This window comes from Budorcas taxicolor, chromosome X (genome assembly GCF_023091745.1).
Source record: "Budorcas taxicolor isolate Tak-1 chromosome X, Takin1.1, whole genome shotgun sequence".
NCBI classification, from domain to species: domain Eukaryota; kingdom Metazoa; phylum Chordata; class Mammalia; order Artiodactyla; family Bovidae; genus Budorcas; species Budorcas taxicolor.
In genome coordinates, this window is record NC_068935.1 from 106,224,590 (window position 1) to 106,252,240 (window position 27,651).

Below are 27,651 nucleotides of genomic sequence, written 5' to 3' on the forward strand. Positions count from 1 at the left end.
GGACATTTCCAAGAAACAAATGTAGATTAGCATTACCTTTTAACTAAGAGATGATGTATTCTATGAGGTGAGAAAAAGGCCATGGAAAAGGACAGAGTGTACCTACCCATGTGGTAAGCCATGGTAAGTGAAGAAATTTTAATCTTCTAGCTGATTTTAACATACAAATAAAATCATCTTCAAAGACAATGGCACTGCTTTTTATATTTAAATATGTAGATATCATATATACATTTAATGACAAAAGTGGGGGAGAACCATGTTAATGAGGGGAGATCTTGTTTACACAGTTGTTCATAAAACCTAGGTTCTTGTTATTTTTGAATACTTACATATATTAATCTTGTTCTTACTTCAACTCATATCCTAACTTCAAAGTGGAAGGAAAAGAACAAATGTTGGGGATTAATTTATAAACCAATATGAGGAAGAATCCTAAAGACTGGAAACTGAAATAATTATCTGTGATTCCCTGGGCAAACTACTTTTGCTGTGTGTATCTCAATTTTTTTCACTCGTGAAATGGAGACATTAAAAAACCTTAAAAGCCCTTTCTTGCTCTAAATTCTATCACTTTGTTAAAGAAGTTTACTGAGGTCAGAGTTTGCTCTGGTGGTTTCAAGTCTTCATTTCAAGTTCCCAAGATCCCCAGACTACCCTAGTCTGACATTTCTTCACTTAATTCTGTTAAGTTCCCCAGTATTCTGTTAATGTAACCCACTTTCAATTTTTTTATTTTTGTAAATGATTAGTATAGAATTCCAAAGGATTATAAGAGTGGTACAAAATTTGCCATCTACCATTTACCCATAGTCATCTTTTGTTAACATTTGCTTCACCATCGCTTATTTTCAAAGGGGGAATTTTAGAGTAAGTTGCAGACATGATGCTCCTTTACCCAAAAATTGTTGTTGTTTAGTTGCTAATTCTTGTCTGACTCTTCCCTACCCAGGGATCGAACCCATGTTTCCTGAATTAGCAGGTAGATTCTTTACCACTGAGCCACCAGGGAAGCCCTTACCCGAAAATACTTCAGTGTATATTTCTTATAAACAAGGACATTCTCTTATCTAACTAGAGTGTAACTATAAAAAATCAGGAAGTTTAGTATTGATGCAGTATTATTATGTAATCTATAGTCTATATTTACAATTCCCCAATAATCCCAATAATGCCCCCAAAAGATATATCTATATATCTCTATCTATCTATTTTTCTATCTGGACTCCCCTGGTGGCTTAGTAGTAAAGAATCTGCCTGCCAATGCAGGAGATGCGGGTTTGATCTCTGAGTCGGGAAGATCTCCTGGCAAAGGAAATGGCAACCCACTCCAGTATTATTACCTGGAAAATTCCATTGACAGAGGAGCCTGGTGGGCTATAGTCCATGGGGTCGCAAAAAGAGTTGGATACGACTGAATGACTAAACAACAACTATATGTATATATATATATATATTCACACACACACATATATATACATACATAAATACATATATGTGTTTTCTGTTACAGGATATAATTCAAAATCACACATTAGACTTAGTTGTCACACCCTTTAGAATTCATTAGTCCATAACAGATTCTCAGCCTATCTTTGTCTCTGACATTTTGGAAAAATATGGACAATTTATTTTATAGGATGCCCCCCCATTTGGATATGTACAATGTTCCTCATGATCAGATTAGAGCTATGCATTTGGGCAGAAAGCTCCCAGAAGTGATGTCATATTTGATCCATACAGATGCCCATCTTCCCCCTTTTAAAGTTAAGCTACTTCAACTTGAATTTCTATCATCTAGACTTTTAAAAGTTATGACTAATTTACAGCTTGAGTTGCTGAAGATCCCCCAGGTTCTTTTAACATCATCTCCGCAGTAAGGTGTCACCACGTAAGGCCTGGCTATATCCCAGTTGGAAAGCACCAGAACTTAGGAGTTTGGGCCAAAGCAGAACAGCTATTAAATAGACTCTGGGAGTCAATGAGTCAGCTGAGTGGGTGGAGAGCAGACAGGTAGATCCCGGAAGTCAGAGCCCACTGAGGTCAAAGAGCCAGTCAAAAAGGATCATAAATACTGATTGCAGGGCAGGGTTACGGGTTCACTGCCTGGCTTTATAAAGCTGATGGGTGGAGCCGGCCCACCAGCTCTGGGGTGTTAGTCACAGACCTCAGAGCAGGGCAAGAGTAAGGTGTTTCTGGCTTTGGCAGCTCCTGAGGTGCCTGTACTCTCTCACATACCTCAGGTGTGGCATTACACCGAGACTTCCCATTACCCCAGACCAATGCTTCTCACATTTTAATATGTATCTGGATGCCTGTGGATCTTCTGAATGTGCAGAGTCTGGAGTGAGAACTGAAGTTTTGCATTTCTAACGAATCCACAGGTGATGCCAGTGGTGCTGGTTCAAACACCACTTGAAGTTCTAGAACCGTCAGAGAACACTGTTTTGGGCTGTGGCAGAAATGGAGGTGCTGACACTTCCACACGTACCTTGGAGTTGCCATTACTGTGACATTCCCCTCTCCTCTAAATACCATCGCCCAGGAGCTCCTATGAGCCTATTGATTCAGAATTCACTGAATACTCTCCTAAGTCATTTAAATCCCAAAAGTGACTTCTAAAAGATAGAGAGGTGAAAAAGGAAAAGACGACATATCTGGCACATTGCAAAGCCAGAAATAAAGTGGAACTCCATAAATGGGAAGTAGTGAACGATGGCGCTTCCCAGGTGGCTTAGTAGTTAAAAATTCGCCTGCCAAAGTGGGAGATGCTGGTTTGATCCCTGGGTCAGGAAGATCCCCTGAAGAAGGAAATGGCAAGCAAATACCCACTCCAGTTTTCTTGCCTGGAGAATCCCATGGAAAGAGGAACCTGGCGGGCTATAGTTCATGGGGACACTAAGAATCAGAAACAACTTGGCAAACTAAACAACAACAAAAACACAAGTGAACAATGGCTTTATAAAAAATGAATTCACGTGAAGTCTCGTGTTGATGGTCCTGAAAAACTGTGTGTTCTGAAAAGGGGTGGCTCCCCCTTGCAGGGGAAGTGTTGACTTTACAGCAATCCTCACTTTTTCTACACACAATTATAGTCTACCTTCATAACATAACAATAATACGAGAGGTTGCCTCATAGCTCAGTTGGTAAAGAATCTGCCTGCAATGCAGGAGACCCAGGTTCAATTCCTGGATCAGGAAGATCCCCTGGAGAAGGAAATGGCAACCCACTCCAGTATTCTTGCCAGGAGAATGCTATGGACAGAAAAGCCTGGCAGGCCACAGTCCTTAGGGTCACAACAGTTGGACACTATAGTCCTTAGGGACTACACCACCACATCCGTAACATAACAGACCTGGTGACTCAGGCTAATTTCCTTTCAGCAAGCACCTCTAAATAGGCTTGTCACAGCCTTCCCATAATACTCCCAGATGTTCTCAAACTGAGAAGGTTAGAATGGAAGTAGCAAGGGCATTACTCACAGGAAACAAGAACCTGCTTATTATTAACAATTCACAAGTCTGGCAAATTCTTTAAAGTCAGTCTTTTTTGTAAGGCTCGATTTTGAAAAGGCAAGAATGTCAGTTGGGTATTACAGCTCAGTGGAAGGTAAATTGAGGACATGGCAGGAGAAACACTATGTGAAAAGCCAGTCTAACCATGCAGCAAATTGTTGATTATATTTGCTTTCAATTAAAGGGAAAGGATGTTTGAATCTTGAGGGCCAAACAGGACATTTTACTCCAGCAGAGGGAGCCTATGAAACAGCCAAAAAGCAACCCTAAAATACCAGTGTTCCTTCGATCTTGTCAGAGTGAATTAAGGATCATTTGCCAAAAAAAGAAAAACACAGTGACAGTTTATTGAAGCATGAAAGCATGACAATGACCTTGAAATGGTCAGGTGTTCAGGAAATGTGTGCTTAGTGAATAGTGCCGCCTCCCTGTTAGCCACTCATCAGCCTCAGGGGGAAGCCAATGTTAAATCATGAGCCATACCTGACTCTGGGGAGGAACTCCTTTAGTAAACAGTCAGAATTTGTTTGTGGGGGTGGAGGGCTAACTTTCCTTAAGGGCTGTCTATGCTTCATAGTTTACGTTTAACCTTCAAACGCATCCAGAGAAAAGAGCTCAGTGCTATCCTGAAAATGAAGAAATTAAGGTTTTAAGAAGCTAGTGATTTGTTAATGCTCACACATCTAGGAAGTGCAAGAGGTTGGGTTCTTATTCTAAATCTTCATTCTACTCACATAGGATTATACATCCATACCTTTGCCATGTAACTGCAGTATTTCCCATCGTGGGGAGAGCATATTTTGCTGCCTTATTTATTGATGGTCTTGGCCGTGTGAACTAGTTTGGTCAAAGAAGTGCTAATGACATATAAGCAGGAGCTTTAAATACGCTTGCATAGTTTGTCATGTTCTGAAACACATGAAATGGGGCTAAATCCTACCCATGGCCTGAAGCAGAGCCACCCCACCCCCTCCAGAAAACCTGCAGATCATTAGCAAGAAAAAAATCAATATATGTTATTTATTGTAAGTTACCGAGATGTGGGATTATCTCTTACAAAGTAAATCTGACTAATACAAACACTCTGTGGAATATATCTAGCTCCAATTAGAAGATGAGAATACCAGGGAGATGAGGAATTAAGTGGATGATTCAAATAGGAAAATAAATTTCTAGGGGCATCCAGCAGGGTTCTCCTGATGTCTGACTGGCCAAAACTGTGTAACATGGCTAGCTATAGCTGCAAGAGAGGCTAGAAAAGTATCTGACATTATAAGCCCCTATTATGGGGACTAGTGTCCATCAGCATAGAAGGAAGAGGAGATAAATGTTTTTGAGCAGACACTCAACAGTGTCTGCTGTCCCAGTATTGTCAGGCTCCACTGTCCATTATCTTTACCAGTTCCCTATATTGCGTTCTATCAGAGGTAGGCAGAAGCTACTTTGAAGTCCCTTAAACTTGACCACAGTGAGCTCAATATGGTAACATGATTTGGCCCATTCTTTGGCACTTGCCATGAAAAGAACACCCTCCACGTAAATGATCGCCCAAGGAGAATGAGGACACACATGGAGCCAACCTGAACCCACACAGAGCTTCCCCAGGAGTGAGGGAGCATAAATATTTGTTGCTGTAAGCCACTGAGATTTAGGGGTGTTTGTAAGAAATTTTAAAATGGTAACAGTGTTTTGAAGCTCACTCAGATGCATCTGGCTATCAGTTTTAGATAACCACTCAGGGGTGTCTGCACATGGCACTGCATGTAGCTACCTTAGTCAAAGAGCATGCCAAAGAATCTTCTAAAACACCCCCCTCTCCCCACTGCCCTCAGTTTGACTGGTATACAGTTCTATGGGTTTTCTTCTACTCAGAGGCAGTTGAAAGATGACCAAAACTCAAATGGGAGCATTGGAAAGGTTCTGAATGTGGGATGATGCACTTCTGGGGGCTACCCAAGGCCCATCATGAGGTAGCAAGCAATGAGGAAGCAATGGAGGCCAGGGTGGAGGTTGATTCCTTAACCATCACCATCACCTCCACCACTACTGCCCAACTGCTGATATTTCAGTAAAATATGTAGTGTGGTATGGCTTATCCCTCCCAAACTTCAGGTCAGAGAATCTTTTGAGAGACAGTTGTTTAAAAGAGCAAAGAAAATGCCAGAAATGTGCTATCCATTACATTCTGGCCACAATTGGCATTTTAAAAATTTGTCAGATATTAGGTATGCAACAGCTAATTAAAAACTTGGCCTCTATTCCCATGGAACTTAAATTTATTTAGTATAATAAAATAATTTTCCAATGGATAAAATATTTAAACAATATTTTAAAAGTAATCATAAAAGTTGTAGAAGAAAACATGTTAGAAATGATGTTACATATGTTGGTAAGACATGATAGATGATATTAACATTTAAAATTTCACAAAACAATCAGAGAAACAATTTAGAGGAAAAAAGAAAAGGACATGAGCAAGGAATCTGCATATAATGATATGCAAAAACTTATGTAAAGATCATTGTCACACATAATTAGAGAGAAGCAATTTAAAATTAGACACCATGTTTAATCTAGCAGAGGGGTAGAAATGGGGTAAAATTTGTAGCACACAAAACTTTTGTGGAAAAAAGCTCATATACTATTAAGCAGGGAGGTAAATAGCTGCTGCCTCTTGGAAAGGAATTTCTCAGCACTGATCAAAAATTGTCGTATCAGTTTCAACAAACATTTGTTCCCAAGTGTACAAAGATATATGTACATATATGCACTACAGCATTATAAACAATGGCTGTTATGAGAGTACTAGTTAAATGAAGTGTGGTACCACCCTCACAATGGAACATTCAGTAATGAAAAGAAAGAAAGTAGATCTATATGTGCTGATATGGAAAATTCTCCAACATGTCTGGTTGTATTTAAAAAATAGTATATAACAGTGTTTGTAGCACGTTCCACTGACAAACACATGTGTGTGGTAGAGATGTAAAAATATCCCTGGTAAGATATACAAGGACTAGGTAAGATTGTTCACCTATGGGGATAGCTGGAGATTGGGAATCTAAGGTGGGAGGAAGACTTACTTCTTGTTTTATGTAGCCTTCCCTCAGTATCTGCAGGGAATTGGTTCCAGGACCCTCTCAGACACCAAAATCCTTGGATGCTCAAGACCCTTATATAAGAGAGTGTAGTACAATAAATACAGTCAGCCATCTGTAACTGCGGGTTTCCCATCCCCTGATTCAACCAATGGGCTTCCCAGGTGGTGCAGTGGTAAAGAATCCACCTGCCAGTGCAGGAGACACAGGAGTCAGAGGTTTGATCCCTGGGTAGGGAAGATCTAGGAGAAGGGGATGGCAACCCACTCCAGTATTCTTGCCTGGAGAATCCCATGGACAGAGGAGCCTGGCGGGCTACAGTCCATAGGGTTGCAAAAGAATCAGACACAACTTAGTGATTAAGCACAGTGTGTGTAGATGCACGTGCATGTGAGTGCGCACACACACACACACGATTCAACTAACAGATCTGCAAAGCTGTGGATTTGAAACCTGGGGATACAGAGGGCCCAACGTATACACTTTGTACACTTGGATATGTGTGTGTGTGTGTGTGTGTGTGTGTGTGTGTGTGTGTGTGTGTGTGTACCAAGCATATGCCATACTTTTAAAAATGAAAATCCAGTTAATAAAAACAAAAATTGAACAGCCCCTAAAGGTGTAAAGGAAAAACAAAAACAAAACCTACTGCCTTTCTATTACTCCAGAAAAAAAAAAAAATCAATGCATTTAAAATGATAACCTTTGGTTTTTTTAAAACAATGATCTAGTGATTAGACTGCAGAAGGTTGAATTTCCAAGGACTATTGAATTTCATTCAGTAGACACAGAGTGACCTGAAAAAGCAAACTAATGTGACAGTTTTTCTGTCAGTAAGGAAGGTAGGGTTATTTACATAACTCTGAGGACACAGGAAAGATAATGTCTGCATTATCTTCACGGCTCATCTTCTGCTGCAGAGAGGAGGAAGGGCCAGCACCCGTAAGTTGCCACATGGCATGACTGGTCCAAGAGAATCAAAATGTTTCTTAGGCACTGAGCTACTATGAAATTTCTAAGCCATCACTTCTGTTAAATCGGGGGGAGGGGAACCCCATAACATTCATTCTCTCCTTCCTTAAAATAAAAGTACAAATAAGTGTGCTGGACTTTCATGGGGGTAAAGGCAGGGTATGTTCTTAGGAAGAACTGAACTCTACATGGTTAATGAAACCACACTCAATGCCCCCAAAAGTGGAGATCAAAAGGTGCCACTTCTATGGTATCTGGCTATCCATCAGTCAATGAAGAGGTGGTAAGTGCATTTTTTAAAATATTCTCAAAAGAAGCAAAGGAGAAACAGTGCAGTTGGACATGTTATGATCATGCCTAATGAGAATGTACAGGTTTGTGGTAGGGTCAGAATCTAACTGGTGTAGGACCGGAGACAAAGTATATTGGCAAAAGCGGTGTTGGCAGTTGGAGAAGGCTTCACAGGGGATTTGGAACATAGGTTGTGCCTAAGGGCAAGGATATTCAGGTAGGTAAAAGGCATGAGCAAAGGCCTAGAGGTGGATAACCAGCAATTGGTGAAAATGGCCCCTGGTGGCATAGACATCATGCTGTGAAGATGAGACAGAATGTTCAGGCTGATGAGCAAAGCTCAGTCAAGTTTGCAGCAGGCTTGGAAACCATGTGGCAATCTGCAACTCGTGTTACCCTAGTGTTTGCAAAATTCTGTCCTACTCAATGATAACAGATGATCTATTGGTGGTGGGGGTGGGGGGCGAGGGGCACAGTCCTGGTCCTTGTGGTTAAATATTTGAGAAGTGTTAAGTTTTTAAAAAGTGGGTTTTATTCCTCCAATGTAGAATTCCTCAGTGTAGTATGAATCTCCAAGAGTGGGTTAGAGTTTGCCAAGGAAATATCTGACAAAGCTTTTTACCTCCAATAATACAGCACCCCACTCCAGTGCTCTTGCCTGGAGAATCCCATGGATGGAGGAGCCTGGTGGGCTACACAGTCCATGGGGTCACTAAGAGTTGGACACGACTGAGTGACTTCACTTTGACTTTTCACTTTCATGCATTGGAGAAGGAAATGGCAACCCACTCCAGTGTTCTTGCCTGGAGAATCCCAGGGACAGGGGAGCCTGGTGGGCTGCTGTCTATGGGGTCGCACAGAGTTGGACACGACTGAAGTGACTTAGCAGCAGCAGCCAATAATATCATATTGGAGAAGGAAATAGCAACCCACTCCAGTATTCTTGCCTGGAGAATCCTGTGGACAGAGGAGCCTGGTGGGCTGCTGTCCATGGGGTCACACAGAGTTGGACACTACTGAAGCAACTTAGCATACACGCATGCATTGGAGAAGGAAATGGCAACCCACTCCAGTATTCTTGCCTGGAGAATCCCAGGGATGGAGGAGCCTGGTGGGCTGCCATCTATGGTGTCGCAGAGTCAGACATGACTGAAGCGACTTAGCAGCAGCAGCAGCAGCAATAATATCATGACTCTGGGGAATACCAGGGAGGCAGTGGGGAAAACCATTCTGGAGAAGAGAAGAGATCTAAGGACAGACAAGGTCTATGAACTATGGCTTGTATTAGGTTGGCAAAAAAATTCTTTTGTGCTTTTTTCTGTAACATTGTACTGAAAAACCCAAAAGAACCTTTTGGCCCATCCAATAAAATGGTTAAAGTATGGACATGGAAACACTGGAATCTCTCTGTGATGAGTACACAGGTTTCTCCAACTTGAGTTTCCCTCTCATGTACATACAATTCTGACACCTTTTCACTACCCTAAGAACTGGTAAGATACCATGTGAGAGGTCTATCCTGTGTGGGGGAGGTGGTCTTAGAACAAAGAAGAAGCTGAGAATTAGGAGGTAAAATAGACAGTGAAGAGCAGTAGAGGCTCTTGCAATGATGTCCTCAGAAAGACAAAGGAAGATGAGATCAACCTAGACCTCAGAACGGAAAACTCGCACTGGAGAGACATGTGTGTGAGAGAAGCTGATGGCAGGTGCACTGCCTTGGGCTGCGGAGGTGGGGCCGAGGGGATTCCTGCCAGTGAAGGGGAGTTCAGGTAGGAGCTGAGCCACCCCAACATGGCTTATTCCATCTCAAGCTTCCAAGTGCCTCTCCAACCCTAGGATATAGTGGTTCCCTAAGGTGGACCACTTGAAGTTCAAGGTCAACTATTTTGGAGTCCTAAAATCAGAGGGACTGAAATGCTGGACATAGGATGAGACAAAGGCCAAAAGTGGCTTTTCATACATAAATATTTTCTGCAACAAAGCACATAATTTTATTACAGTTGGAGAGAAAGCATAATTCTCATGCAAGCTGAGGAAAATAAGGGGGAAAACCACCAAATGTTAATTAAAGGTGATAAGATGTTATTGGTATTCTATTTACAATGCTGCTTTTAATGCGAAAATATCTGTAATTGGTTGCTGTTGATCCACCACCCTTCGTCTTCCGTAAAGATGACCTTGAACCAAGATGTCCTTCAACCCCTGGGTTTTCTGGAACTGAATGCCTACAGTTAGAGAAAGACAACATAATTCATCTTCAGAATCAACCAAACACCTTGAATTTTAGGTGTTAAGCAATAGTATCTCACATGTTCGATAAACGCTGTGTCAAGCTCCATGTAGAGTCTGAGAAACTAATAAAGGACACAGTGTGTGACCTCAAAGTATGTATAACTGGACAAAAGGGGCAGGGTTACACAAATACTGTAGTACCCGCTGGAGTTGCAGACACTGCCTCAGGAGCAAAATAATGGGCTCAAAAGGACAAAGGTGTTTGTTACTGAGATATCCAAAGGCAGACTGATCCAATATAGAAACAATGAAATCCTGTATTAAGATTTTGTTTGTTTGTTTGTTTTTTTAAAGAACAAGTGAAACACATTTATTTATTTATTTTAAATGTATGTATTTATTTTTTGCTGTGCTGGGTCTTCATTGCTGCTTGGGCTTTTCTCTAGTTTGGGCGAGCAGGGGCTTCTCATTGCGGAGCACAGGCTCTAGGGTGCAAGGGTTTCAGTAATTATGGCTCCCTGGCTCTAGAGCACAGGCTCAATATTTGTGGTGCACGGGTCTAGTTGTTCCATGGCGTGTGGGATCTTCCAGGGTCAGGGATTGAACCCGTGTCTCCTGCACCGTTAGGCAGATTCCTTACCACTGAGCCACCAGGGAAGCCCTTTTGTTTGTATTTAAATGAGACTGGGGAGCTATTGATGTGACAGAAACTACAATGTGATCTGTGGGGATCAGTGTTGAGAAGTTGTAAGGTAAGTATCGGTGCCACTTCACCAGCCTTTTAGGTCATTCCAGGAATGCACTAGAATTCATGTGATGACGCGAACACTCCTTTAAGCCCTGCATGTGGGATTCAATGTTAAAGAACCGCCAAGGATCCAAATGATTGTACTAGAGACAAGATCTCATTTGTCAGTATTCGACAGTTGCTATCAAGGCTCCGAAGGTATTGAGGAATATAGCTGAACCCGTCAGTTTTGGCCATGGTCTCATGGTTAGTTCTACAGTCTTGACCCCATTTGCAAATGCCCTGTGGCACTGGGGTGCAAAATGGCCATAGGAATGCTGGGATCTCTTTTGGATGTGGGGCCAACAGAGATTAAGAATTGCATGTGCTGGGAAGAGTTTGTGTTCGGGTGGTACCCAAGTCACGCTATACTGGACTTAAGTCCCTGGAATTTCTCTGCAACTGGCCCCAGCTTCTGTAAGACCAGACTCTGGAGCTGGCCCTTTATTTCCTCAGACCTGAGAGAAACTGGGTAGATGAAATTCACTGAATCCATGACAGGTCTGAATATTGTTTCCTTTCCATTCTTTAGGAGGGGTTTCATCCTTTAGCAGGCCAAGTGGTACCCAGACCTCCAAGAGTACCCTGCTGGTTGTAGTGGTCTTCCCTGTCTGAGATCTCAAGAGTCACCTGCTATTTCACCATTTCTTTCCCTGGAGACTCCCACACTCTACATTTCATCCTAGAAGTTAACTGGGTCTTAGAAAAGTAGAGTATCAGAAAACCCCAACTGGTCAATGACAGTTAGCATCTAAGGCATAGATGACTAGGGGGGCTACAGGGAGAGATGAGGAAGCCACGCTGTATCACTTCAGGATTCCCCATTTTATGCTCTCCTGGATGTGCTCCAGAACTCTCTCCTCGGCTAAGTATCCAAGGAATAAAGGATATATTCTGGCATAAAATTCAGAGGGAAAAGCATTTTCAGTAGGCGTGACAGTGTAAGCTTGCTGTCGAGCTTCTTGTACTCTGAAGAAGAGAAATGAATCAAGCCTGTTGATGAACCAGGATAATGGAGAGAGAAGACGTGATGACACAAATAAGAATCTCTGCATACAAGGAGGGTTGAATGGAGGTTCTGTGCAGCTGTTTTACATTTCCAGGGAAAATGGGGCAAGAGGAAATTTCCACTGCATAAGAGGAAACCATCTTAACATCTGACAACATGGCTGAATGTAAGAAAGTTGAGAGACCACAGCCAGTGTTGTAACTTCACCTTTTTGCTTCCTTGATCAAGGGCACATTTTGTCACTGGTAACTAGTGTTTCATGAGCAAGTTTCCAACTTTAAAAAGAAAGCACATCACCAAATTAGAACCATATAATCTAAAAAGAATTGGCGCCTAACCAAATTTTGACCCCACTTTTGTCAGTGCCCTGACCAAAAAAAAGAGACATACTTTTCTATAAATTCTATTTTATATTTCTTCAGTGTCTCATTTACTATCTCTCTCCATCTTCCTTTACTTGGGTTTCAGCTCAGTGTGGCATGAACTCTGCTAAATTTAGGCAGATCCGGTTACATCTTTAAATACAGGGTTTTCTGCAGACAATCCTGCCAGAAAACAGCCTCAAGGAGAATTTATTATGAGGTTAAAGGGGATGGGAACAAAGGATCTTCATTACTGGCAAAAAAAAAAGGACTGTGCTTCCAGATGAGACTGTGTGTGAAAATGTTATATAAATGATAATAGTGGTAAAATTATAATAATTATTATTCAGTCTTTTGATTCCATTCTTTTCTATTCAAACTTAGGATCCCATGCACAAGATTGAACATAGGTATATAATTTAGTCCAGAGAGTTTCTTCTCACATTCTACACAATTATCCCTTCAAGCAGAACAGTGAGGGTAAAATATTTCTTGAAGTCACCCATCTTCCTCTGCCAAATTCCACTGGTATAAGATTTAGGTGACTAGACTGGCCACTGGGATCAACAGTGGGAGGAGTGGGCCCCAGAGAAAGGGAAGTGGAGGTTTGCAATGTGGGATGTGTTATGGACTAAGTGACATTGCTCCAAAGAAGAGAGGTTGAGGTCCTAACCTCCAGTATCTATGGATGTTACCTTATTTAGAAATTGATGATTAAGCTGAGGTCATTATGGTGGGCCTGAATCTCATTTGATTGTGTTTTTATAAAAAGTGGAAACTTGTTACTGCAGCACTAGTCACAAAAGCCAAGACATGGAAACAATCTACATGTCCACTGAAAGGTGAATGGATAAAGAAGCTGTGGTCCATATATACAATGGAATACTGCTGCTGCTGCTGCTGCTAAGTCGCTTCAGTCGTGTCCGACTCTGTGTGACCCCATAGACGGCAGCCCACCAGTCTCCCCCATCCCTGGGATTCTCCAGGCAAGAACACTGGAGTGGGTTGCCATTTCCTTCTCCAATGCATGAAAGTGAAAAGTGAAAGTGAAGTCGCTCAGTCGTGTCCGACTCCCAGCAACTCCATGGACTGCAGCCTACCAGGCTCCTCCGTCCATGGGATTTTCCAGGCAAGAGTGCTGGAGTGGGGTGCCATTGCCTTCTCAACCATAAAAAGAATGAAATAATGTCATTTGCAGGAACATAGACATACCTAGAGATGATAGTAATAAAGTAAGTCAAGACAAATATCATATGATATCATTCATATATGGAATGTGTTTTAAAAAAATGATATAAACAAACTTATTTATAAAACTGAAACAGACTCACAGAGTTAGAAAACAAACTTATGGTTACCAAAGGGGGGATGGGGGGTTAATTAGAAGTTGGGGATTAACATACACATACTACTATATATAAAATAGATAACCAACAAGGACCTACTGTATAGAACAGGAAACTGTACTCAGTATTCTGTAATAACCTATATGGGAAAAGATTTGAAAAAGATGAATATATATATATATATATATGTATAAATGAATTACTATGCTGCATGCAGGAAAGTAACACAACATTGTAAATCAACTATGGGCTGATACATTTTTTTCTTTAAAAAGTGGAAATTCGCACACAGATGGACATGCACACAGGGAAGACAACGTGAAGGCATAGAAGGAACACACCACATGAAGATGAAGGCAGAGATCTACAAGCCAAGGGATGCCAACGACTGCCAGCGAAGCACCAAAAGCTAAAGCAGAGGCCTGGGACAGACTCTACTCACCCTCAGAAGGAACCAATCCTGCCCTCACCTTGGTCTTGGATATCTGACCTCCAGAATGGGAGACAATACATTTCAGTTGTTTAAGCCATCAAGTTCATAGTATTTTGTGACAACAGCACTGGGCATCTAGTACAGGGTGGTACAGGCAGGATGTGAGGATGCAGACCACTTCTCACGAGGCTCTCCTCCACTCCTGTTTAGTGATTCAGGGTCAGGAATAGGATTAAGAGGTGCGGGGCCCCACGTGGCATTTTCAAAGCCCGCTGCCACGAAAACACAGCACACGGACCCAGGATGGATCACTATATTGGGCTGGCCAAAAAGTTCACTTGGAGTTTTCATAAGATGCTATGGAAAAATCCAATCTCTTTTCCCTATATACCTGTGAAGTTCCTGTTTGAGGCCAGATGGGGGACGTTGCTAATTGTGCCTCACAGCCTCCTTCAAGGAGAGGGCCCCAGGGAACCTTGGGTGTGGCAAGGGTTAAAGGAGCAGGGCCTGGGGCATTGTTTTTCAGTCTGGTCTTGAAGAAACCCTTCTGTTACAGCATGATGACTATAGTTAACACTACTGTATGGTATATCTGAATATATACCAACCATGACAAGGAAACAAAAATTTTTTGTAACTATATGAGGTGATGGATGTTAGTAACTACACATATGGTGGTAATCATTTCACCATACATGTAAGTCAAATGATTATGCTGTTGCTGTTTAGTTACTAAGTCGTGTCTGACTCTTTGCAACCCCATGTATGTAGCCCACCAGGCTCCTCTGTCCATGGGATTTCTCAGGCAAGAATACTGGAGTGGGCTGTCATTTCCTTCTCCAGGGGATCTTCCCGACCCAGGGACTGAATCCAGGTCTTGTGCATTGGCAGATGGGTTCTTTACCACTGAGCCACTGGGGAGCCCTCAAATCATTATGCTGGACACTGTAAACACTGTGTGTGTCAATTATATCCTAACAAAACCGGGGAAAAAACACAGAAGCAGCAGCCCTCTTTCAGCTAGGGTAAGGCAGAGGCCAAGTAGGCCGGCTCCAGGCCTCCCATCCTACTTCTGACCAAAGCAGTGATGCTGTCCTTTCTTCTGTGAATTGAGTTTCCACAGAGTAAAGATAAATGTCTGGAAATCCTTTTGTAAGACCCTATGCTTCAGTCAGACTTATAGGGGGTAACCATTCTTTACACACCCTCTACCACCCCCGGACTCCCCCACCCCCACCCCACTTCCCACCTGCCCGGGGCTTTTGTTAACACCTCTCCCTCTCCTGGGAATGCCCTTATTCCTGACTCCACCCACTGAAGTCCTCCAGAGTCCTACAGTGTTGGTGGGGTACTCCAAAGCTCTGCCACTTAAAAATAGTTACTCCTTAGGGACTGCCCTGGTGGTCCAGTGGTTAAGCTTTCGCCTTCCACTGCAGGGGGCATGGGTTTGATCCCTGGTTAGGGAGCCAAAATCACACCTGCCTCCTGGTCAAGAAACCAAAAATATAAAACAGAAGCAATACTGTAACAAAGTCAATAAAGACTTTAAAAATGGTCCACGTCAAACAAACAAACAAGAAACCTTAAAAAAGAACCCCCCAAACATATTCTCTGCTTATAAGAATCCAAGTTCTACTTAAATATTAGGCTAGGATTCCTAGAAGCCATGGAAGGTAGAGCAACCCCCGGTGGTCATATGTCCCAGGCCTAGTTCAAGGGGTGAGGGGGTAGTTTGCAGGGGGGTCTCTAGGAAATAGCTGGCTCCTTGATAAGAAAGCAGGAGAATTCTTTGTCCCTGCCTGCAATGCGGGAGACCTGGGTTTGATCTCTGGGTCGGGAAGATCCCCTGGAGAAGGAAATGGCAACCCACTCCAGTATTCTTGCCTGGAGAATTCCAAGGATGGAGGAGCCTGGTGGGCTACAGTCCACGGGGTCTCAAAGCGTCGGACACGACTGACTGACTTCACTTTCACTTCTTTACCCCTCAGCATCTTGCATTTGAATACAGTCAGCAGAGGATGCGATTCTCAGAGCTACCACAGCCATCTTGTGATTGTGAGGGGAGAAAGAAGAGGGCTGACATGCTCAGATACCCGAATCAGCGCTGGAGGCCATCTACCGCCAGGCTACTTCTAGTGTTAGAAAGAACCAGTCCTCTTCCTTAAACCACTCTGAAGGAAAGTTACAGGGCTCAAAATAGCCTGGAGTTAAAATTCCCCTCCGGGTCCTCCCCACCATTCTATGCAAAACAAAGAATTCTCTCACCCGAAGGGAAAAAAAATGGACATTACAGTTGATTATGCCTAGCTCCCAGCCAGTCCAGCCTCTGGCCAATCTCCAAAATTCCTTGCCCCAGCCATTTAAGAGATAACTACTCCGAACAACCTTGGAGAAGAACAGGCCCCCTTAAGACAGTAGATTTCCACATATACTTACTCTTTTCTAGGGTTATGGCAGCAGCTCGGTGGCTCAGACGGTAAAAGCATCTGCCTACAATGCAGGAGACCGGGTTCGATCCCTGGGTTGGGAAGATCCCCTGGAGAAGGAAATGGCAACCCACTCCAGTAGTCTTGCCTGGAAAATCCCATGGATGGAGAAGCGTGGTAGGCTACAGTCCATGGGGTCACAAAGAGTCAGACACGACTGAGTGACTTCACTTTCACTAATCTGACTGCTGTCCCTTCTTGCCTCATTAAAGGTGATCTGTTCCTGTGATGTGCCCATCTCTTTCTTCTTCCGAACCTCGCCTTCTCTAACTCCCTTACCCTACATTTTTTGGTGCCGAAACCCGGAAGGGTTGAGGTTCCTTCTCGTTCTCCATGGCCAGCTCTTCGGAGTGTGGAAGCCTGTCCACGAGCTCACTTTCCAGCCTGGGCTTTCAAGACTTCCTCGAGAGGACGCCCTGTACCTTGTGAGCAGTACAAGTCTTGTGTAAGGGCTTTATTGGTTTTCCACATAACCCGAGGAATATTGGTCTCTCTCTCTCTCTCTTCCTCTTTTCTCTACACTTTCTTTTCCGCGAGACCGACCAACTCCAGGACAGAGGCCTTTTGCCATTTGACTTCCCTCCATCCACCACGAATTCTCACCTGACCCAGTAGCCCAGGTAAGCTCGGACGGTATTCTAGGGTGCCATAGACAATTGTCCTTTCTGGGTTCCCGGGGAACCCTCTGGCTAAAAGGCCCTTTGGGGAGGTACTTGGGGGACACCTCTCCCTCCTTCAGAGTCTCTCCCTCTCTTTGCCCAGTCAAAAGATTAGGTGACGACCTTTTCTCTCGACCAGTCACTAGCCATTTGCTATGGGGTCAAGCCAATCTGTCCCGTGGAACTCTCCCTCGGCCTGCGTAAAATGAAACCTCAAACCTCTACTCTTGACCGATCTCAAGGTTCATAAACTCGAGTCACTTTGCACTCAAATTTGGCCTCAATACAAAATTGCTGGCCTGAGTTTGTGACTTTCGATTTCAATATTTTATAAGATCTCACTAACTTTGACTGAGTGACTTCACTTTTTCACTTTTCAACTTCCTCAAATGGAATGGCAAATGGTCAGAGGTCCCATATGCCCAAGTCTTTTGGGCCCTCCCTATGCAAGGCCTGCTCTACCCATGAGGTCCTTCTATGCACCTTGCCTCCCAAGCAAAAGGGCTCTTCTTCAGCTAACCGCTGGTCACGACCTTCTGCACCCCTGGAGTTCGACCCCATGGACAAGCCCCCTGCCTATCCGCCACCCTGCCAACCCTCTCCTTCCCCCTCATCCAACTCACCTACTAACCCTGAAACCTCTCCTGACTCCCTCTTAACCCTGCTACTCCATCTCCCCGACTCCCCCTCCCTGCTTCCTTCTTCTCCTGCCACACAGTCAGGTATCCAACATGTTTCCCCTGAGAGAGGTGGCAGGACCAGAGGGCCCCACTCGAGTCCATGTGCCATTTTCATTGTCAGACATGAGCCAGATAGAAGAAAAGTTAGGATCATTTTCTAAAAATCCTACCAGATACAGAAGAGAATTCCTGAGATACTCCCAGGCCTATAACCTCACATGGAGTGACGTATATTATATCCTAAATGCCACTCTTACCCCAGATGAAAAAGACCATATCTGGCGAGCGGCGAAAACCAATGCCGATCACTTACATAACTAAGACCAGGATAGCCCAGTTGCTGATGAGGCTGTGCCTCAATTAGATTCCCACTGGACTTACCAGCCTGGTGACCCAGGTATCAGGAGACTCTATCATATGATTACCTGACTTCTAGAAGGAATGCAGAAAAATACTCATATCCATGTCAATTATGATAAAGTCAGGGAAATCACCCAAGGGGCAGACAAAAATCCAGCCTTATTCTTGACACACCTAATAGAGGCAGTCCAGAAGTATACCAACCTAGATATCACCACCCCTTCTGAGTTACTCTACCTTCATTTTCAATTCATCAGCCAGTCTGCCCCTGACATTAGACAACTAGAGAAGGGCCCTGAGACTCCTCAAAGAGACTTTCTAGAGTAGCCTTCAGGGTGTTCAATAACAGAGAGGAGGAGGCTAAGAGAGAAAAAGACCGTGAGAGAGAAGCTAAATATGCCTTTTTGGCGGTAGCAATTAAGGGAAGAGATCAGCCCGGCCCAAGTCATCCCAAACTGGGACTTAAGACCCGCCCCTGTCAGACCCTGCTTTCGAGGCAACCAGTCAGGACACTGGACAAAGGCATGCCCAAACCCGCGGCCCCCCACAAAAGCGTGCCCAACCTGTGGTCAGTGGGGACACTGGAAGATGGACTGTCCCCAGGGACGCCCTGACACCCTTGGGGAAGTCCCCACCTACCAGACCTGGAGAGTGAAATGTCCACAGGGATGCCCTGGCGCCCCTGGGGAGATCCCCTCTCCCCAGAACCTCAGCCCAACCCGACGAGAGTTATTCCAATGATGGGCCTGGGTTTCAGCCCCCCGGCCCGTGTCCTGGACATGAGCTCAGAACTTAGGGTAGATGGGATAGTGGCGGGGAAAAAGACCTCCTTCATAGCAGACACTGGAGCTGCTTTCTCTCTCTTCCTACTCTGGTCCAACTCAACTCAGAACTCACAAACAAGGGGGTCTCTGGAGTTCCCTTAAGGCCAAAAATCAGCCCTCCATTACTCTGTCAATTTGAAAAATTGACTCTCATACACTTATTCCTCATAATGCCTAAGTGCCCAATGGCACTCCTAGGGAGAGATCTGTTATCCAAATTGGGGGTCTTTATTACCATACCCCACCTTGACAGTCTCTATATTCTGTATGCAGATGGCACCTGGACCATCCCTCTCCCTCACCCCTGACCTTCCCTTGGATCTACCCACCTTAGACCCCCAAGTCTGGGACACTGATCACCCATCCATAGCCAAACATCATCCCCCAGTCCACATTACCCTAAAAGACCCCTCGACTATAATCACCCAACAACAGTACTCTCTCACCCCGGAGGCCCACAAGGGACTTAAGCCTATCACAGACCGTCTTCTTCAAGCCTCTATCCTAATTCCTACCCATTCACCATACAACACCCCTATTCTGGCAGTAAGGAAGGGACCAAGCTCTTGGAGACTGGTCCAAGATCTGCGAAAAATCGAGGCCATCACAGCAACATTCCCAGTAGTCCCTAATCCTTACACCCTTCTGTCTGCCATACCCCTGACTGCAACCCACTTCACAGTATTAGATCTCAAAGACGTCTTTTTCACCATCCCCCTCCACCCCCTCTCCCAACCCCTTTTTGCCTTCACTTGGCAAGACCCCAAGACTCATGTTTCCCAACAACTAACATGGACAGTTCTCCCCCAGGGGTTCAGAGACAGTCCCCACTTTTTTGGTTCTTTTTTTTTTTTTTTTTAACAAAAGGACTTACAGACACTTGACCTAGCCCCAAGTCATCTCCAATACGTAGATGGCCTCCTTTGTAGCCCAACCCAAAAACTCTGTCTCCAACATACTTGGGGTCCTGGGATTGTGGGGTTATTGGGTGTCCTGATCCAAGGCCCAAATAGCCCAGACAAACATCACCTACCTAGGGCTCCCCATATCCCATCAACAAAGAACTATTCCCCTAGATAGAACTCCAGGCCTTTGGAACTGTCCACTTCCAAAAACAAAAAGGGAGCTCCTGCCTATCCTTGGTCTCCTCAACTTTTTCCGTATCTGGATCCCTAACTTCTCCCTCATTGCAAAGCCGCCCTATGAGGCTACTAAAGGACGTCTGGAAGAGCCCCTCTTTAATCCCTCCTCACCAGTCAGTCCTATTCGCCAGCTCACCCAGAGCCTCCTCCGAGTGCCAACTCTCCACCTGCCAGATCACATCAGACCATTCTTTCTCTTTGCCCATTCCAACCAAGGACAGGTCCTGGGACTTCTATGTCAGCGGGCCCGAGACACCTGGGCTCCCATAGCCTATCTGTCAAAACAGCTTGACATGGTGACCAAGGGGTGGCCTCCCTGCATACAGGCCATGGCTGCGACTGCAGCCCTCATACCCGAAGCAAATCAACTCTCTAGACATGCCCCTTTAACAGTCTGTTCTCCACACACCTTCTGAGACTTACCATCACATTGGGCTTTCCTCTCCCTTCCCCCTTCCAAGGTACAGGTCCTACATGCCTTTCTCCTCGACCCTCAGCTCTCATTCTCCCCCTGCTCTCCCCTTAACCCCGCCAGCTTATTATCCACGTCCTCTACAACAGACTCCCTCCTACATAGCTGCAGTCTAACAGTAGATCTTACCCAAAACCCCTTTCAATATTTAACAGATCAGCCCATCCTAGTCCCAGACACCCCACACTGGTTCATTGATGGCAGCTGTCAAAAATACCCACCCTTCATGGCAGGATATGCCATCATCCAGGGGGACCTTTGCTACAATCATGGGACCCAGACAATTGAAGCTTCACCTCTGCCACTTCACACCACCTCCCAATAGGCAGAACTGATAGCTCTCACCAGAGCTTTAACTCTGGCTAAAAATCTAAGGGTTAACATCCACACAGACTCCAAATATGCCTATAACATACTTCACTCAAACACTCTAATATGGAGAGAAAGAGGTTTCCTAACCCCAAAGGGATCCCCCATTATTAATTCAGACCTGATCCACAAACTTCTAGAGGCAGCACTCTTACCAAACAAAGCCGCCATCCTCCACTGTAGGGGACATCAAAAGGGAAGTCTCATATCAGCCTACAAAAATGCTGCAGACCAGAAGGCAAAGGAGATAGCCCTGTCCCATCCCTCCCTCCAGTCCCCTGTCATCTTAGCTCTGACTCCATCCGACCTTCCCACCACCAGAGAAATCCTCTCTTATCTACACTCACTCTTTCATCCCTCATCCAAGACACTCCAACAGTTCCTCCGTAACCACTTCCCCATATCCACTGCTGACCAACAATATTTAGAGACTTCCCTGGTGGCTCAGACGGTAAAGTGTCTGCAATACAGGAGAGCCCAGGTTTGAGCCCTGGGTTGGGAAGATCCCCTGGAGAAGGAAATGGCAATCAACTCCAGTACTCTTGCCTGGCGAATCCCATGGACAGAGGAACCTGGTAGGCTACAGTCTATGGGGTTGCAAAGAGTCGGACACGACTGAGTGACTTCACTTTCACCCACTCCTGTCAAACATGTCAACATACTAATCCCAATTCCAACCTTAAACCTACCTCCTTTCCAACCCATCAAATGCAAGGCAGCCTCCCAGCACAGGATTGGCAGATAGACTTTACTCATATGCCCCCAGTTCGGAGAGTCAGATACCTCCTGGTCCTTGTGGACACCTTTTTGAGATGGGTAGAAGCATTTCCCACTACAAACAAAAGAGCCCACACCGTGGCCCAAATCCTCCTCACAGAAATTATTCTCAGGTTTGGCCTGCCTTCATCCCTACAGTCTGATAATGGCCTGGAATTTACATCCAAGGTCACCCAACAACTTGTCCAGTTCTTACAGATACCCTGGAAATTTCACATTCCATATCATCCCCAGTCCTTGGGAAAGGTAGAAAGGATGAACAGAATAATCAAAGAAACTCTTACCAAACTAACCCTCGAGGTACATTTGGATTGGACTAAACTTTTGCTGATTGTTCTCCTCAAAGCGCAGGCTTTGCCCAGAAAGCCCCTAGGGCCAAGCCCCTTTGAGGTGATGTACAGAAGGCCCATGCTCCCTCCTGGACTCCTCCCTGAACCTCCTCCCATACCAGGCTTCCTACACTCCCCTCTGCTGGTCGAAGTCTGCAGTGCCCTCTGGAAATACATCAACCACAACTTGCCTGCCCTTGACCCCCAAGCTCCCTTGCACCCTTTACAAATTGGGGACATGGTCTACCTGTCTGATAATCCCCAGGGTGACCTAACCCCAAAATGGCAGGGACCATTAAAAATTATTCTCCTTACCCCGACTGCAGCTAAACTCGAGAAGGTCACCTCCTGGGTACACCTCTCTCACCTAAAACGGGTCACCTCCCATCCTGTGCTACTCTCCTTAACTGACCCCTATCAGGTCTCCCTCACAGGACCTGCCTGCTTAAAATTCACCCGGCGACAACCTCTGTCAAGCATCTAAGAAGACACAGAATGACCTGGATACTCTTCAACCTACAACTGTTCCTGACCCAACTATTACAAGACCTCTGGACCAGCGCCCCGACAGGAACCTCCTTTGAAGACCTGACCACACTGGTGTCTCAACTGTGGCTTCAGGGAACCTTCTACAACCTGACTCCAGACGAAATTGATTTCTTTACTTTCATTCTCTACATCATTCTTCATCCTAATGAACACTGTTCCTCCTCAGATTCAAGCAACCACCAACTTGGGGCCTTCCACCCCTCGCCCTGACTGGCCTCTCCCCGTCTCTCTAACAATAACTGCACTCTTAATCTTAGTCCTTACTATAGGCCTAGTAACTGTCTCCCCTAAGGACTGGCCACCTATCCTTTGTCTCTTCATCGGTATCACCTGCATTGTTAGCTGTGTTCTACTCCTAGGTGTTATATCCTCCACACTGCCTAACTAACAGGCCCATGACTCCCCTGTTCCTTATCCTTGCTGCACTCCCCAGCCTTCTGGCTAGTCCCTGTCCCTGCTCAGACATTTATTCCTATGTTCATTCTTCATGTTATAATACGGCTCCAAGACCATGCACCATGAACCTCAGGGCGGCAGGTCGGGGGGAGGGGGGGGAGGGAAGTCCAAATCCCTATTCACTGTACAAAACAGAGGGAGTTTCGTGAGCACCTGCCATAAGCCAAATGGAAGAAACATATGTTTCTATCCCATTATCCACTGTTGCTGCTGCTGCTAAGTCGTTTCATTCGTGTTCGACTCTGTGTGACCCCATAGACGGCAGCCCACCAGGCTCCCCCATCCCTGGGATTCCCCAGGCAAGAACACTGGAGTGGGTTGCCATTTCCTTCTCCAATGCATGAAAATGAAAAGTGCAAGTGAAGTCGCTCAGTCATGTCCGACTCTTAGCGACCCCAGGCTCTAAGAGCCCACCAGGCTCTTCCATCCATGGGATTTTCCAGGCAAGAGCACTGGAGTGGGGTGCCATTGCCTTCTCCGCCATTACCCACTGGAGGTACTCAGATGGGGGTGGGGTACTAGATCAAAATTGCGAAAAGAAACAAGAACAAGTTATAAAGAACATCATTTCCCGGTTACAGGCGACCCCTGAGCCTTATAAACGCCTACACCTCCTTTCCCAATTACAGCCTCTCCTAAAACCTCCCTCTGGCAACCAACACCTTACCCGCCTTCTCAACTCTTCTTTCCAATTCTTCCAATACACACAACACACATCCCAGTGTTGGATATGCATGTCACTGTCTCCCTCACCGCACATAGCAATTCCCTTACCCTCAACGTGGCTGTCACAGGGCAACTATACCTCCCCTTACCAACAAAAAAACTGCACAACTCATTGGGCCAGTCTCTGACAATGTCCTACTCTCAGCCTTTTCAAACCTAACCTGTATCAACTACTCTAGTCCCAACTGCACTGGTCTTACAAACTCTGCTCCCTCCTTCTGTTCCACTTGGGTTCTCTGGAACAGCACAAATAATTGCACCAACCCGGAAATCTTCATTCTCTGTGGGACCTATGCATATTCATGTCTCCCCCTAGACCCCCTGGACTTGCGTCTTGGTCTTCCTGACCCCAAGAACAAATAGTCTACCCCCGGGAACTTTCCCACAGGAAAAGATGAGCTGTCACAGGCCCCCTCCTGATTGGGACCAGCATAGCAGCAGCCCTAGGCACTGGGACTGGGGGCATCTCGACCTTGGCCCATTTTTACTACTACAAGCTGTCCCAAGAACTTAATAAGGATATGGAGCAGGTAGTGGAGTCGTTTGTTTCAGTCCAAAGACAAATTAACTCATTAGCTTCTGTGGCCCTACAAAATAGGCAAGCTCTGGACATTCTCACCACAAAAAAGGGAGGGACCTGCCTTTTCCTAGGCGAGGACTGCTGCTATTTTGTTAATGAAATAGGCATAGTCCAGGGCAGAGTCAAAGAACTTAGAGACAAAATTGAACGCTGCAGAAAAGAGTTACAAAACCTTTACACTCCCCAAAACCTGTTCCAACAGGCCCTCCCTTGGTTGCTCCCTTTCTTGGGACCATTGGTACTTATCATTTTATTCCTCTTATTTGGACCCTGTCTCTTCAATCTCTTTCAAAGATTTCTCCAAGAACGGATTCAGGCCATCTCTCGAGACCAAGTCAAGACTTCTTTTGCTTGAAATCCTGATGGCTAGAATGAAAAAATCAACACTACGGGCCTTAGGCTTCCTTCCTCCCAGACCACAAATCCCTGACCCTCCTTTATCAGCACGAAGAAGCCCTGAACATTAACGGCGCCCACCTCTCTCTTTTTGTATATATTCCTTAGGGTCTGGAATGAAGGAAAGTTACATGGCTCAAAATAGCCTGGAGTTAAAACTTCCCTCCTGGTCCTCCCCACCATTCTATGCAAAACAAAGAACTCTCTCACTGGAAGGGAAAAAAAAAAAAAAAGGACACTAAGGTTGATTACGCCCAGCTCCCAGCCAGTCCAGCCTCTGGCCAATCTCCAGAATTCCTTGCCCCAGCGGTTTAAGAGATAACTACTTCCAACAACCTTGGAGAAGAACAGGCCCCCTTAAGACAGTAGATTTCCACACATATGCCTATATATACTTTTTTCTTGGGTTAGGGCAGCAGCTCACTAATCTGACTGCTGCCCCTTCTTGCCTCATTAAAGGTGATCTGTTCCTGTAAAGTGCTTGTCTTGTTCTTTTTCTGAACCTCGCCTTCTCTAACTCCCTTACCCTATGCACTCTCCATCAGGTTTTGTTACTCATAGCCAGCGGCCTGCCTAACTGATACATTTCCTATCCTCCAAGGCCCTCTCCAGCTTCCCTGGTGGCTCAGTCGGTAAAATATCCGCCTGCAATGTGCGAGACCTGGGTTCAGTCCCTGGGTCGGGAAGAGCCCCTGGAGGAGGGCATGGCGACCCACTCCAGTATTCTTGCCTGGAGAATCCCCATGGACAGAGGAGCCTGACAGGCTGCAGTCCATGGGGTCGCAAAGTTGGACGCAACTGAATGACTCAGCACACAAGACCCTCTCCAGCATACAGAGATTTCCCTCCCTGCCACACCCCTCCCAGCAAGCTCTGCACCTCCCTCCTTCTTTGCTCCCACAGTCATATCTGTTCATGTTCTTTATTCCATTTGATTATTCATATTCAAATCTCATCTTTCCTTTCGTATCACCAGCCCTGAGGACAAGACCTTAGTGTGTTCTTTCTCTGATACAAGTAATCTTTTAAAACAGTGCTTCTAAAACTTTAATGTGCTTACAAATCACCTTAGGATCTTGTTTATAATGCAGATCCCTGGACCCCAATCATGGAGCTTCTGATTCAGTGGGCCTGGGGGTGGGGGCAAGAATCTGCATCTCAAATAAGCTCCCAGATGATGCTGAAGCACAACCCAGGTCTGCTCTTTGAGGAAACACTGCTCTGTGGCACTGTGTACCTTTTGTATTATCTATCCTTGTCACACACCAGTTCTTATTGTTAACCTTCGTATTGAATCCTCAGTAGTTTTGTGAACCCCCTGAGGGCAGGCACCATGTTTTAAGCTCCATGAGACCTCCAGAGCACCTAACACAGTGGCACTCCACAACTTTTATTGAGAAACTGAATGGAATGAATGAGTGATGGAGTGAAGTGAATACAGCTGTTCATCTTCAGGTCTGGTTTCTCATTCCCAGCAGTGATAAATATGAGGCAAGCTAGTACCTCAATGGACATTTCTGCAGACAGAATCACAGCCTCAGAATTCTAATCAATAAAATACAGCTAAGAGTGTTTTCTTTAACATTGGACCCCATGACAATGTGGAGGTGCCAGGATTTCAGCCTTGATTTCTGTGTCATGAAGTCATATATTTTTATGAGTCACATATTTTCTATTACACAGTCTGACCCCTTCAGTTCTCTGAGGCAAGAAGTACCTCTTGAAATAATCTAATAAGTAAATAAATTTTCTTCCAAGCAAAGCCTCTCTGTCACACATACAGATATCCCTCAATATTCATGGGGAATGGACTCTAGGACCTCCCACGGCTACCAAAATCCAAGGATGATCAAGTCCCTTACTGTCAGCTCTCCTTATCAGCAGACATGGAGGCCGTGGATACACAGGGCTCACTGGATGCACTATCTAGCTGGAAAACATTGTCCAGAGGGGTGGGGGTGCTTAGAGGTTTCTTCCTGGAACCTATAATTGTTGAATTGTTGCAAGGAACATGAACATGAACATTCTGATTTTGTTCTCATAGCCTTGTTCTCAGGAAGTCCCTCAGGGAGTAAATCTCTGGTATCAGGACAGAGTGGGCAGATGAGAGCTTGAATCTCATCCACCACACAATTGCATTGAGCCTGGGGCAGGGCAGGGGTTGGGGCATCAAGGCAATTTGTGAAAATATTTTCTTTCCTCCAAAAAGTAGAAAACGATCTCTTTGCTGACGTCAAAAGCTTAACTAGTGGCATTATTTCTGAATGGGGATTGCTTCTGCATCTCCTGATTCTGCTGTCAGTTTAAGAACCAGCATTCATGTCAGTGGGATGCCAGGTCTGCGTCACTTCTTCCAAAGTAAAGGTGACGGCAAACAGACACGTGGCAAGGTATCCCCCATGATCACTCACTGAGCTGCTTCCTTTATGATTCATCAACAGCAATGGTGGAAGGACCTGTCTAAGCCATGAGAAGAAAATATGAAGATAAAAACTGATACTAGATTCATTTCCTAGCTGTAGAAAGCACAGATGAAAGACATGTGATTACCTAGGTTCTATTCATTTCTTCCCAACCTCCGGCTACACAATGGTGACCAGTGAGACCCAGCACTTGGTGGCAGTTTACTCATGCACTCAACAGCAATACACCAAGCACCCAAGCATAATGATTAAACCATCACCTTTGAGACCCTCATTGCAGGAATTCTAATTATAGCTTCACTGTATATTTTCTGCAAGAAGCTGGTGAAACTGGTCTCTCTGAGCCTCCGAATTGTTTATTGTTATCTAGTCGCTCA

General features: G+C 45.0%; 1 protein-coding gene across 1 annotated transcript in view; it reads right to left on the reverse strand.

The window, feature by feature from the left end:
* LANCL3 (LanC like family member 3) overlaps window positions 1-27,651 on the reverse strand; it is a 111,051-nt gene that overhangs the window by 31,984 nt on the left and 51,416 nt on the right. The window lies entirely within an intron of this gene.